This window comes from Idiotropiscis lumnitzeri, unplaced genomic scaffold (genome assembly GCF_059441095.1).
Source record: "Idiotropiscis lumnitzeri isolate Australia: NSW breed Sydney's pygmy pipehorse unplaced genomic scaffold, RoL_Ilum_1.0 HiC_scaffold_41, whole genome shotgun sequence".
Classification (NCBI taxonomy): domain Eukaryota; kingdom Metazoa; phylum Chordata; class Actinopteri; order Syngnathiformes; family Syngnathidae; genus Idiotropiscis; species Idiotropiscis lumnitzeri.
This window is the reverse complement of record NW_028283579.1, coordinates 1,724,414-1,736,215: the sequence shown is the minus strand read 5'-3', so window position 1 is coordinate 1,736,215 and position 11,802 is coordinate 1,724,414. Positions and strand designations below refer to the sequence as shown.

The 11,802-nt window shown below is 41.1% G+C and overlaps 1 long non-coding RNA gene across 2 annotated transcripts; it reads left to right on the top strand.

Annotated features, from left to right (window-relative positions):
- The first annotated feature begins 458 nt into the window (after positions 1-458).
- On the top strand, positions 459-8,955 carry LOC148315769 (uncharacterized). 2 transcript variants are annotated; one of them, XR_015840599.1, is made up of 6 exons: positions 459-579; positions 1,784-1,953; positions 2,754-2,891; positions 3,007-3,097; positions 8,697-8,797; positions 8,874-8,955. It is a non-coding gene; the product is annotated as an uncharacterized LOC148315769 (long non-coding RNA). The 2 variants fall into 2 exon arrangements; XR_015840600.1 differs by lacking the exon at positions 459-579 and adding an exon at positions 1,364-1,410.
- The last annotated feature ends 2,847 nt before the right edge of the window (positions 8,956-11,802 follow it).

Here is an 11,802-nt window from a genome sequence, read left to right as displayed (position 1 = left end):
GGCAACCAGTTCAGGGTGTACCCTGTCGACTGCCCGAAGACAGCTGGGATAGGCTCCAGCACTCCCGGGGACCCTTGTGAGGACAAGAAGCAGTACAGAGGATTGATTGATTTATTAAAATTAAAATTAAATTCATGTATTTATCTATGCTAAATTTAACAAGGCTGGACGTTATATTTTGTGAATTTACATGTACCCCCAACTGTGACTTAATAACCCTTAAGGGACAAGATAACATTTTATAATATACCAGACAGCTAAGATTGTCATCTATGAACTATTTGACAAGGCAGGTCCAGCATTGTCAGCCACATCCAACAGTCAACACAGTTACTTTTTTTTAAATAAACAAAATCAACATTATTAATTAATGTTATTTTATTAATTCTGTATGCTGTGAAAGATCTTTATTCAAAGTATATTTGAAGTTATTTCTACCTTATTGCTTGATTTTTGTAGATTCAAGTTGGAGTTGTCAAAATTACAGATTCTTTTGAAGGCAGCATATTCAAACTGTGAGAAAAGGAGCGAATGCAAGCTACGCGGTCTTTGAGGTGCGGCAGAAGAGCTGAAAGCACGGTGAGTCCCGAACGATAATTGAATTAATTAATTAATCTTGGGTAAATGTCTGGCTCTCATTTTTTAGACTTACTTTACAATGTGTTTTGTAATTTTTCAAGGTTGCCTGTGTTGGAAAACTGCTTGGTGCGTTAGCTAAAACACAGTATGCTAAAATGATAAGTGACGAGAACACAGAGGGTATATCAACAACGTACGTACTCGAATTATTTTGGGGAAAACTTAAGTACATTATAATCACCCTTTTAATAATACTGATAAGCGTTGTGTGTTTTATTTATTTTTATGAGGACCTTTACAACGAGCTACATATTGTTAGCATTGGGCCTACGACGCTAAACACAGTGTCCCTCGATCTCTCTCCAAAATTCTCCAAAAGACTTAAGCTTTCACTCAAATTAATACAATCTACTCCACTAGCTCATTTAAGGCTTTTTTGTGATGTGTTTGATTTGGGTAAGTAAAGCAAAACATATTAACTGTTGAATGTTGCCTGTTATTTAAATAATAGAAATTCAAGATGAAAGTTGAACAGATATTGAAATGCTAGATTGGCTCATTCAGAATCATGCCACAATGTGCTTTGTATGTTTTGTGTGTGGGTTTATCAAGCTCTAATTCAATGCAGTGTCCAAAACGAGCGCGCATAATTGTTGGATGAATGTTGGTTAATAGAGTCAGATAATAGTTAAAATTCCAACAGTTGAACAGATGTTGAAATGCTAGATTGGCTCATTCAGAATCATGCCACAATGTGCTTTGTATGTTTTGTGTGTAGGCTTATCAAGCTCTAATTCAATGCAGTGTTGAGCTGCATTTGAGAGGAACTACGTAAGTAACTAATGTGGAAAAATTGTGACTTCTTTGTGTACTTTTATTTTGAATATTCAAATTTTGTGGGTAAAGGTTAGAGAAAATAAGTTAAAAATGAGAGCTGTACAGGTATTTAAGTTTTTGGTTTGTAAAATACCCGAATGTGGGTTTCAGCAGGTGAGGCAATGATTGGACAGAGCAAAAGCTATGCTCCAAAATAGAAGTGATTACACCTTCACTAGACTAACCTGCAGCTAATTACATAATTATAAAATTAACACTTTAACCTGGCTTCCCCATCACAGATGTATTCTTTTAAATGCAAAGCTCTTTGTTCTAGCTTTTGTTGTTAAATGACATTCATGCCCAAGTGTCTATGCATCCATTGCAGGGATGTTTTCTCAAGTGACGAGTCTGAAGCCTGTGATGACGAAGTACCATCTACACCTCCCCATGGATTGTCACAGAGAAAAAGCTTCCTAACCAAGAGAGGCGCTGCAGAAGGTCCTTGAGTACGTCCAACATGTTGAGTCTGTGAGTCTACTGCAGGATCTAATGCAGGTATGAAAATGATGAAATTTTAATGTATTATCTTCAAAATTATAAATAATTATTTAATTTCTTGAAATATAAAATTAGGTACCCTAAACCCAAGTAGGAACCCCAGTCCCAGTACATTCCTGATTCTGGAGCTACAGAGATCAAACCATCCTACTGTATCACTAAATAGCCCCACCTCTAAAACCCTGATTCGGAAGGCCGAGTTGAAAGACTTCAGAGTTCAAGATGGTCAACTGCAACTATGATAAGCCGAATGTGTTCACCCCAAGTCGGAAACTGAGAAAAAGACTCAATTTTCACATGATTTCAGTCCCTTCTATATTTAAAAGAATGTATTGGGGCTCTAAAAATGTGAAATATTTTTACAAGTATTTCTTTTACTACTCATAGGCAGTTTCATAATAATAGTACAATTTGGCATCGTGTATTGTTTTTTGGTTCCATTCAAAATGCACAAGACGTATAGACATATTTTGTTTGTGGATCGCTGCAGCATCACACGAGCGCACAGAGACAAACGTGGCAGCAACTTAAAACAATTAAAATATCGAATCGAAATCGGGAACTGAAAATCAAAAATCGAATCGGGGCTTGAGTGAATCGTTACCTCCCTAATCATAATCATTTTGGTAGAATGTTGGGCTCTTGCCCTTTGAGTGTATATGGCGTTACCGAAGCTGTTCACTTAATCGACAATTCCTTTCCTGTGACGTTTATCATAACCAGTTTAACTGCCAAAATATTTTTAAGTGTGTGATGATTATCTGGATCGAGTGACACCCATGTTATAATGGTTGCAGGTATTGGTGGATTGGACGATAGTGTCAGAACAATGATGGCGTTCATCATGACAAATCCTCTGTCTCTGAAGTACAATCTCTTTGGACATCGTAGCAAGAACAAGCGCCGAGACCTGCCTTTTTCTGATGTTCTATACGGTAATATATTTTTTTTTTAAGGGATTGTGGTGTGAAGACATTTCAGCATGTCCCATAAGGTTTCACAATCATTAAATAGCTTTACTAAGTTGGCTTCTTGTCTTTTTTGTTTTAGGAGCACTGAAAAGGAATGGAGCCACAAAGGACATCAACGAGAAGGACACAGGCAACCCTGTCCAAGTGGTTCATGGGAGCTTGTGATCAAGGTGGGAATAGGGCAGTTCGAGCTCGGAGATCTCAAGGCAACTGTCAGGTTTAAAACGTCCTGACGCCATTTTTAGACTGAAGGTGGCATAAATCCAGACCAAACCAGTTAGAGTTTTGTTTTTGACCATTCGCGAATGGGAGAGGAAGTCAGGAGGTGAAGCAGGCGTCGTGCCAGTTCAATCTCGCGCACTCTCTCTCACTCTCTACCACCCGTTCGGTCTTTTATCAGCAACCTAAGCAGACAATGGAGGTCTGTCTGAAATTCTAGCAGGCAGGCAGGAAGCAATCAACCACAGTAGTCAGTCAGGAATTCGAAACTAAAGTGTGTGCGTGTGTTCCAGTTGTGCGCGTGTGTGCTAAAGCAATAATGTGAGTGTCTGTGTGTGTGCGCAATTATAACTGATACAAATAGTGTATAAAAACATGATTAGAAATACACAAACTATTTACATATCCTCATCCCATCTCACATTCACCCGTTTGTGGGTTTAAATCATGTCCTTACGGCTTTAAGACAGATCATCATAATGAAATCATACAACAGTGTGGTCATCCGTGGAGGGGCGAAAACCCTCAGTAGGGACAAAATTCCCCTCCTCCCTTCCGGCGTGGAACGAGATTCTCATGGTATGTTGGTCACTTGGGAATAAAACATAAAAAAACTTCAATATACCTAGTGAAAAATAACAAAACTGTCTCCACGCAGAGTTTGTCTCCACGCAGAGCTTGTCTCTGCGGCGACTTGATGGAGGCCCTTGCCTCGTTGTAGGAGGGGACAGCCGTCTTTACCTCCCGGATCTTCGTGTGTGGTGTATGTGTGTGCATGTGTGGGGGCAGGGGCAAAAGGGTCCATGTGTTATTTAGGTTTCAGTGTCCAGTTCGAGTTTGTCATTGTCCAGTTCGAATTCGTCATTCTCAACATCAATCAGGTTGTAATGGTACATTTGGGCAACAAACATGCAGTTAATAATCATCTTTGTCATAAGAATAATGCAACATGAACAGACTACACATAACAAAAATGAAAACCATAATTATCCCGATATATTGTCTTTCAAATTCTTCGTAGTGGTCATAACATCAATAATTGTTTCATTTTATTAAAAATGTAAATGCAGTAATGTTCTCCAATCAAGGCTAAAATTCTTTATGTACGTCATTAATTTCCAAACAATATCTAATCTTTTTGTTCTGTGGCTTCAACATTCGTATCTGTGGCTGGTTGTGCGGTTCCGATGTGCGTGTGGTCCGATATTGTGACTCAGGTGGGCTCCTGTTCGAGGGATTCGCGTTGCTCGGCCTTTAGCTGGAAACCGGAGAAGCTTGTACTGCAACTGGTGGATCCAGCTGCCACGCCCCGCGACCTTTGCTGCCGTCGGGGTCACTGCAATCATCTGGCGAGGGCCATCTCAGCATTCACTTGTCCCAACGAAGTCGTTTCAGCACCTTGAAGAAGAGTTGGTCTCCCACACGGACGTGATTTCTCTGTGGATCAGAACACACTGACCAGTAATTGCGTCTTTTTTTTTTTTTTCTTTTTGGTCAAAACATGTTTCCCATGTGGACTGGGACTGATGTGCCAGTCGCTGGTGGTTCTGATGAACCTGAGAGTCGATAGGGGATAGTGTCCTAACTTCGGCTGGCACTATCCTCATTGTTGTGATTGAAACACAGTCTGGTCATTGTCTCCTTTTTTTCCCTCATTGTCTTGATAAGTCTGCCCTTAACAGTCCCATTAGTGCGTTCCACAAGTCCTGCAGACTGTATGCACAATGACGCTTTGAGTCAATTTTGCAACAACTGTCCCACTTGTTACAACATCATTCACAAAATGCATAATTTTCACTTCAAATCACTTCTTGAAATTCCAAATGTCAGGATAATTTGTGTTAGGTTGAAGATGTATTTTATCCCATATTTTACTCTATTAGTATTGCAAAAGAATTGTTCCACAGCGTGACCCATGTTTGACCATATGGATGAGAAGACTTCACAGAGAAGCGGATGCCTGAAGACTGGATCAACGTCTGCAACATCAAAGGAGGTGTGCTGAGACACACCTCTGAAACAAAAGGACTGAGACTTTAGTACCAGAGCACTAAAAGGGCATATCTGCCTTTTCAATCAGTGGATGACTGCCATTGATGTCTGTCTTTCCTCTTGTGTCTGAGATGTTTACATGTTCCTGCTGGTGCTCCCCCCTTCATCCCTTAGTGCAAATACATTGTATTGTTAGGGACTTCCCTAATAAAATAGAGGGCTCGGCGGAGTGTGCTCCAGAACGAATTTGGAGATGTAACTGAGCACACCTCCGTTCGTTCTCCTCGCGAGTAAAAGATCAACTCTTGTCTTCCTTCCATTCATTTAGCCTATGTTCAGTGAATGCTTAGGTGATTGAACCTGACAATTTGATTACACAACACTTTTTCCAACTGTTTTAGCATCAACATATGTTGTCGGAAACAACTTAATCCATTTTGAAAACATATGAATTACAACCAAACAATATTGCATCTCAAACAAATAACACTGTCTAAAAAAAAGTTTTTTGTTGAAAAGTCTGTATGTGGGAACAATTTCATATCATACTACCCCTCTCTTGACACATAGTTATGCTCTTGTGTCACTCTTATTACTTTTCCAATCAATGAATTAGGCAGCCAGGATTTGCCATCTGCCAATTTGCTGATCCTGTCCTCAGCAATGTTTGCACCTTTGTTCTCCCAATGTGTGCGTTCAATTACTGGTACCTTTTTCCCTGGCGTGGGATCAAATTGTCAAGTTGATTTTCTGCGTGTGTGTGCGTGTGGGGGTGTGTTCATTTTCCCTTTTAGCTGCGCTGTGTCGATATAAAGGCGAGGCAGTTTCCAATTGTAATTGTGTCATTTTCTGTTAAGTGAATTTTGCGTTCACAAATAACTATTTTAGACGTGCTTTATGCACAACTTTTCTTTTCCTGTTGTGGTTTTTAAAGCCCAATGTCGACAGAACGCATGAACATTTATCTTGACTGTCAGTCCACATTGTAACCATACAACTCATACAAGATGGGAAACCCCAAATTTTAATTAGCTCACACCCGCCTACGCTCTTCCTGCTTATCCTAACAATCTCTTATCCGTTGGTATCACAATGTTAGTACTCCCATCGCATAAAAGTCAGTTTGATTTCAGGCTGCGACCTTGGTTCTCAAACACTTTTACTTCTTATCAGTCTGGAATGCGCACCTGGTCTGTGTTACAAGTCTGAGTTCCTCCAGTCGGGAGGAAGGTCAAGTCGCGGTTTGGTGATAATTTGGACGGCTCCACAGTCGTGTGGCGCCTCCTAGATGATGCGGGGAAAAAATGACGCTGGGCTGAAATGCACCGCAACTTATCAGTATAATGTGTCCCTGTGACAATTAGGCCGGCGTGCAATGTGAATGTGGTGGGAAAAGAATGTAATTTTTTGATTCCTTAAAGCAGCAGTGAAAGCTCTTAATCACACTCTAAGTGGTTCTCTGCCACGAAATCCAAATTGTTGTGACTAAATATGCAAATGAATTCATTTTGCCCTGGTTCCTGCAGTAACCCAGGCTAATGAAGTCATTTTTTGCAGTCACTGTTTTGCTCAAATGGCTTATAATAATTTGGTAGTGCGTTAAGATGCTTTGTCGATACAATCTTGTAGTGTATCTTCACAAGTTCCAACATACACAACCCATTCCATGGCCATGACGATACTGTTTTAAAGATTACCAAGGCTTGTTGGACCTTTCTCTGCCACATAAATTACAGCCCTGAGAGGCACTGGGCCTCAACTTTATCTATGAAGGGTCAGGGATTTAATGGGGGTCACCGAGGCGTCCCAAGGAAAGTTTTTACAGAAAAGTGGTCTGGCAATATCTTTTCTCTTTCTTATCACTGACAATGCGCCCCTTTAAAGTTTTGACGTTTGTTTGAATTCGCCCGTGCTTATTAATTCTATTGAAGTCCAATTTTGCCAGTGTATCACGGCCTAATGAGTAAAACGCATGTTGATGTAGAACTCCTTCTACACACACTTTTATGTTTGACTTTTTACGTCACGTGATCCTCCATTGCTACCACATCTCGTCCTGAAAAGTTAATGTTTTGTAACAAGACTTACTGCTTCCTCCTTTCTTTCTTTTCTTTTTCCTTCCTTCTGCCCAACACGTTCATGCTTTCTGTGCATAATTTAGAATTTTCTTTTCCATTTTACAAGTTGGCCAATTTAAATTAGGTTGTTTTATTTGAAAAGCCTGTAATTCTCTTTTTTTTCCCCTTTTCACCTAATCACAAATTTCTTATCACAAAAATGAACATGTTAATTCTATTTTATTTCCTATTTTTCCAATCTTGTGACTCATTTCACTTCAACCAGTTCTACCTTAAAGTGGACAAGTACACATCAATGTTTTTTGTAGTTTCTATTTTCTTCTCTGCTTTAATGAAAATTATAGCCCTTCTAGCCAAATTTTTCCTGTGTCATTTCTATCTCTGCATTTCATTCCATTTCTGGCCTACCTTAATACTAAAACAAAAATGCTCTTTCAAAAATTAAAACTATCTAAAACTAGTGATGGCAAAATGAAGCCCCATAAAGCAGCCAAGCCCTGCAGGGAAATACTTCACACACGAATGGGCTTCGAGATGCTTCATTTTTCTTGACTACGCCATCCCATGGACAGAAAAATGTATAACATGCTTGGTGCATGCAATAAAATGGTGAGCTGTAAATCATGCTCTGCCCACCAAACAATATGTATTTGAAGAGTGATTTTAATTGTTCTGTTTTACTTTGTCTTCTAACTTCTCCAATATTCAGACAGCTCCGCCGAGACCAACGTTTCACCCCCACACTGATATAAAATGGACCCAACCGTTTGGGTCTCTTTCCAAATTTGGTACCAAAGCCTCCCCCACAGTGCGGCAGCTATCTTGAATTGGCCCGTTCCCAGAAAGTTTTACTTCATTCAGTGTCATTCAGTATTATTCAAAATCTTTCAGTGTCATTCCAAATCATTCAATGTCATTCACAATCTTTCCACATCCTTCCACCTTCCATCGTTCAGTGTCATTCCACATTCTCTTTCATATATAACATAACATAACAATAACATAATCCTGGGTCAGCAGACACCTAATTAATGTGTTAATACATGATACATTTTTCTATAAGCAACCCTTATGATTGTAACGTATTTTTAATTCTTTCTAGGCGGGAACTGTCCGAACAAAAAATTCATGCAATTTGTAATTAGACACTTTGTCATACAAAAAGTCACTCAGGGCAAGAGAAAAAAAATTGTCACTTGCCCAAGTTGGGCAAGTAATTTGGCCACTCGGGCAAGGCAAATTTTAGTGGCACTTGCCCTATGGGCAAGCAGTTTTTAAAGTTAACTTCGAACCCTGTGATGGTGTCTTGTGACCTGTCTTTATCAGCTGATGTTCCATGAAGGCGTGCCTTACCTGTCACAAGAATGAAGGCAAGTCACGCCCCCCGCTGTCCATTCACTCCGCCAAGACGCTGCTCCAGGTGGTAGAGAGGATGAAGGCTCCCTTGTCTCTGTTCATGGTTTTTATGCCTCGCTTGCAGATCTCAATGGCCTCTCTGATCCAGCGCTGTAGTTTGTTCTCTTCTGTGCGGATGACCCTGCCCTTCTCCCGGTCCATGATGTGGTTTTCCCTTTTGCAGTGGTCAGTGATTGCTGATTTGTAATGTTCATGTTGTGCTTGTTCTTTTACTGCTCTGATTTTTTAATTTTTTTGACAGGTAAGTCACACCCTCATGGAACATCAGCTGATAAAGACTGGTCTCAAGACACCATCATGCGACACTCTGAAGAAGGCGAAAGACTCGCTGAAACATGTCAGGTAAAAAATTAACCTAAAACATAAATGTCTGCTTTTAATGAATCAGTCAAATATCAATAATAAGAAGACAAAATGAACCTAATACAAATAAATGAATGCTTAATAACTCCCCTGCACATGCTCCTAAAAATCCAAACCTTCACCTGTAAATAAAACGTCCCGACCTGAAGACATCTTAATGTTATTATTTTGTTTTACACACAGCGCCGCCAAGTGGAATCAAAAATTTGTTTTTATTTAAATTTTCACGTACTGCACGGTGCCCTTCTGACGAATCCGACTGAAAATTAGTCAGAAAAGACTCAAGACAATGATCTTACTCTCTGCCGAATTTTGTGACGTTTTGGCAAAAGGCGTGGCTATTACGGTGCTGAAAAGTCCGATTGTACTTTGTGACAACAAAAGCTCCGGCAACATGACTCAGATGATCCTATCTTCTCGAAGTTGTACACATTTGAGGATACTTCAGCTCTGAAGACTTCTACCAACTTATTTTTCATCGTAGTAGTAGCGCCACCAACTGGTAAAAGCTAATACAAGTTATTTTCTTGGATGTTTTTCTCCGTGCAACTCAACAAGGTCGCCCTCATATATGCTCGGATTACTGTTTCGGCCATGAGGATGTCACAATACGAAATTCGTCCTTTTTCGTGAAAGGTTGTGGGAGTGGCATTGCACTGTTCGGCAATAAAACAACGCTGATTATGAGGTTGTAAATATGAACGACAACTCGTGAAACTTTACACACACATCAGGCCGAGCAAATTTATCAATATTTTATACGTTAGTTGTGCAGCTTTTTTGAAATGGCTCGCCATGGCCCTCGAGAAATGTTCAAAAAAGCAACCCTGGTTGAGTGTTTCACCTCGCCTTTTGTAAATTTTATGGAGTACAGTGAACCCTCGGTTATCGCGGTTAATGGGGACCGAGACCACCCGCGAAAACTGAAAATCCGCGAAGTAGCGGCACACCTTCAAAAATGCTTAAAAAAAATACAATATATATAATAAATATATAATATATATATATATATATATATATATATATATATATATATATATATATATATACGGGGAGAGAGAGAGTGAAATTCATGTTATAACAAAAAAAACAAATTATTATTAAAACATATTATTTTTTAATTCCCCAGCCATTCTTTTTGTATTTATTTAATTACTCCGACTTTTACCTGCTGGTACGCCGTCCGGTGTACCCTGTGAAATGAAAGGTGGCATTCTTTATTTATTTATTCATTTATTCATTCATAACTGACAGCCTCGCGCTCCGCTCGTGCCCGGGCGGAAGAGGTGCTCCAATTCGGCTTAACTGTGACACACGCCCGCCCTCCTCCCCCGGAACTTCCATTCGGTTAAACTTAGGGGCCGCTTGGCACCGCCCGTGCCCGGGGAAGGTGCTCCTCTTCGGCTTACTGTGACGCGAGCATGCCCTCCTCCTCCGGAGCTTCCATTCAGTTAAACTTAGGGGCCGCTTGAAACCGCCCGTGCCCGGGGAAGGTGCTCCTCTTCGGCTTACTGTGACGCGAGCATCCCCTCCTCCTCCGGAGCTTCCATTCGGTTAAACTTAGGGGCCGCTTGGAACCGCCCGTGCCCGTGGAAGGTGCTCCTCTTCGGCTTACTGTGACGCGAGCATGCCCTCCTCCTCCGGAGCTTCCATTCGGTTAAACTTAGGGGCCGCTTGGCACCGCCCGTGCCCGGGGAAGGTGTTCCTCTACGGCTTAACTGCCACGCACGCCGGCCGGAGCTCTGGTACGGTCCAAACCGCGCGAAACGTCGCCACCGATCGTGTCCGGGGGAACGTGCTCTTCTTCGTCCACTCTCCTCTTCGCCCACGCTCTTCTTCGGCGCACGCCGGCCGTCTAACCGCTCCAGCGCCCCGTCGTGCCGCTCGGCGAAACTACAATGCCCCCGAATATTTTTTAGACCCGCGAAGCACTGAACCCGCGAAAGGTGAACCGCGAAGTAGCGAGGGTTCACTGTATGTATAAGACCAAGACCTACAAAAAAGTCTCTTGGAGCAATGAGCTAGGTTTTACAGGAAGTCGGCCATTTTTAATTTCCTTAAAAGGGGGCGGGTCACCACAATGGACTTTGTGTAGAAATTATTATTGGGGCCCGAGCAGCGACGGCGGCGAGGTCCCTATTGTTTTTGTAGAAATTATTATTAGGGCCCGAGCAGCGACCGCTACGAGGTCCCCATTGTTTTTGTGGAAATTATTATTATTTTTATTATTATTATTAGGGCCCGAGCAGTGACCGCTGCGAGGTCCCTATTGTTTTTCTAGAAATTGTTATTAGGGCCCGAGCTGCGACGGCTGCGAGGTCCCTATTGTTTTTGTAGAAAATATTATTACTTTTATTATTAATAATATTATTATTATTATTATTAGGGCCTGAGCAGCGACCGCTGCGAAGTCCCTATTGTTTTTGTAGAAATTATTATTATTATTATTTTTCCGATTGTTCGATCGCATTTTTGACCCCCGAAACATGCACAAAAACTCACCAAACTTGGCAGTCTCATCGGGCATGGCGAAAAATTTGATATTTTAACGTCTAATATGAACAGGAAGTGAGTTATGAATTTTTGAAAGTCCGACTTTTGCCCTTTTTTGCATGTTTACAGGGGTCATTCTTTTGCACCCTGATCCTAAAGGCTTCATCTGATTGCCTTAAAGTTCTGTCTGGAGCATCTTAAGACCTGGGACAAACACTGGGGCTAAAATTTTTTGTTTCCGAAATACTATATGACGGGGGCGGGGCTTCAAAGTTTTCACTTAAGATTTCCTTCGCCGCAATGGACAAAATGCT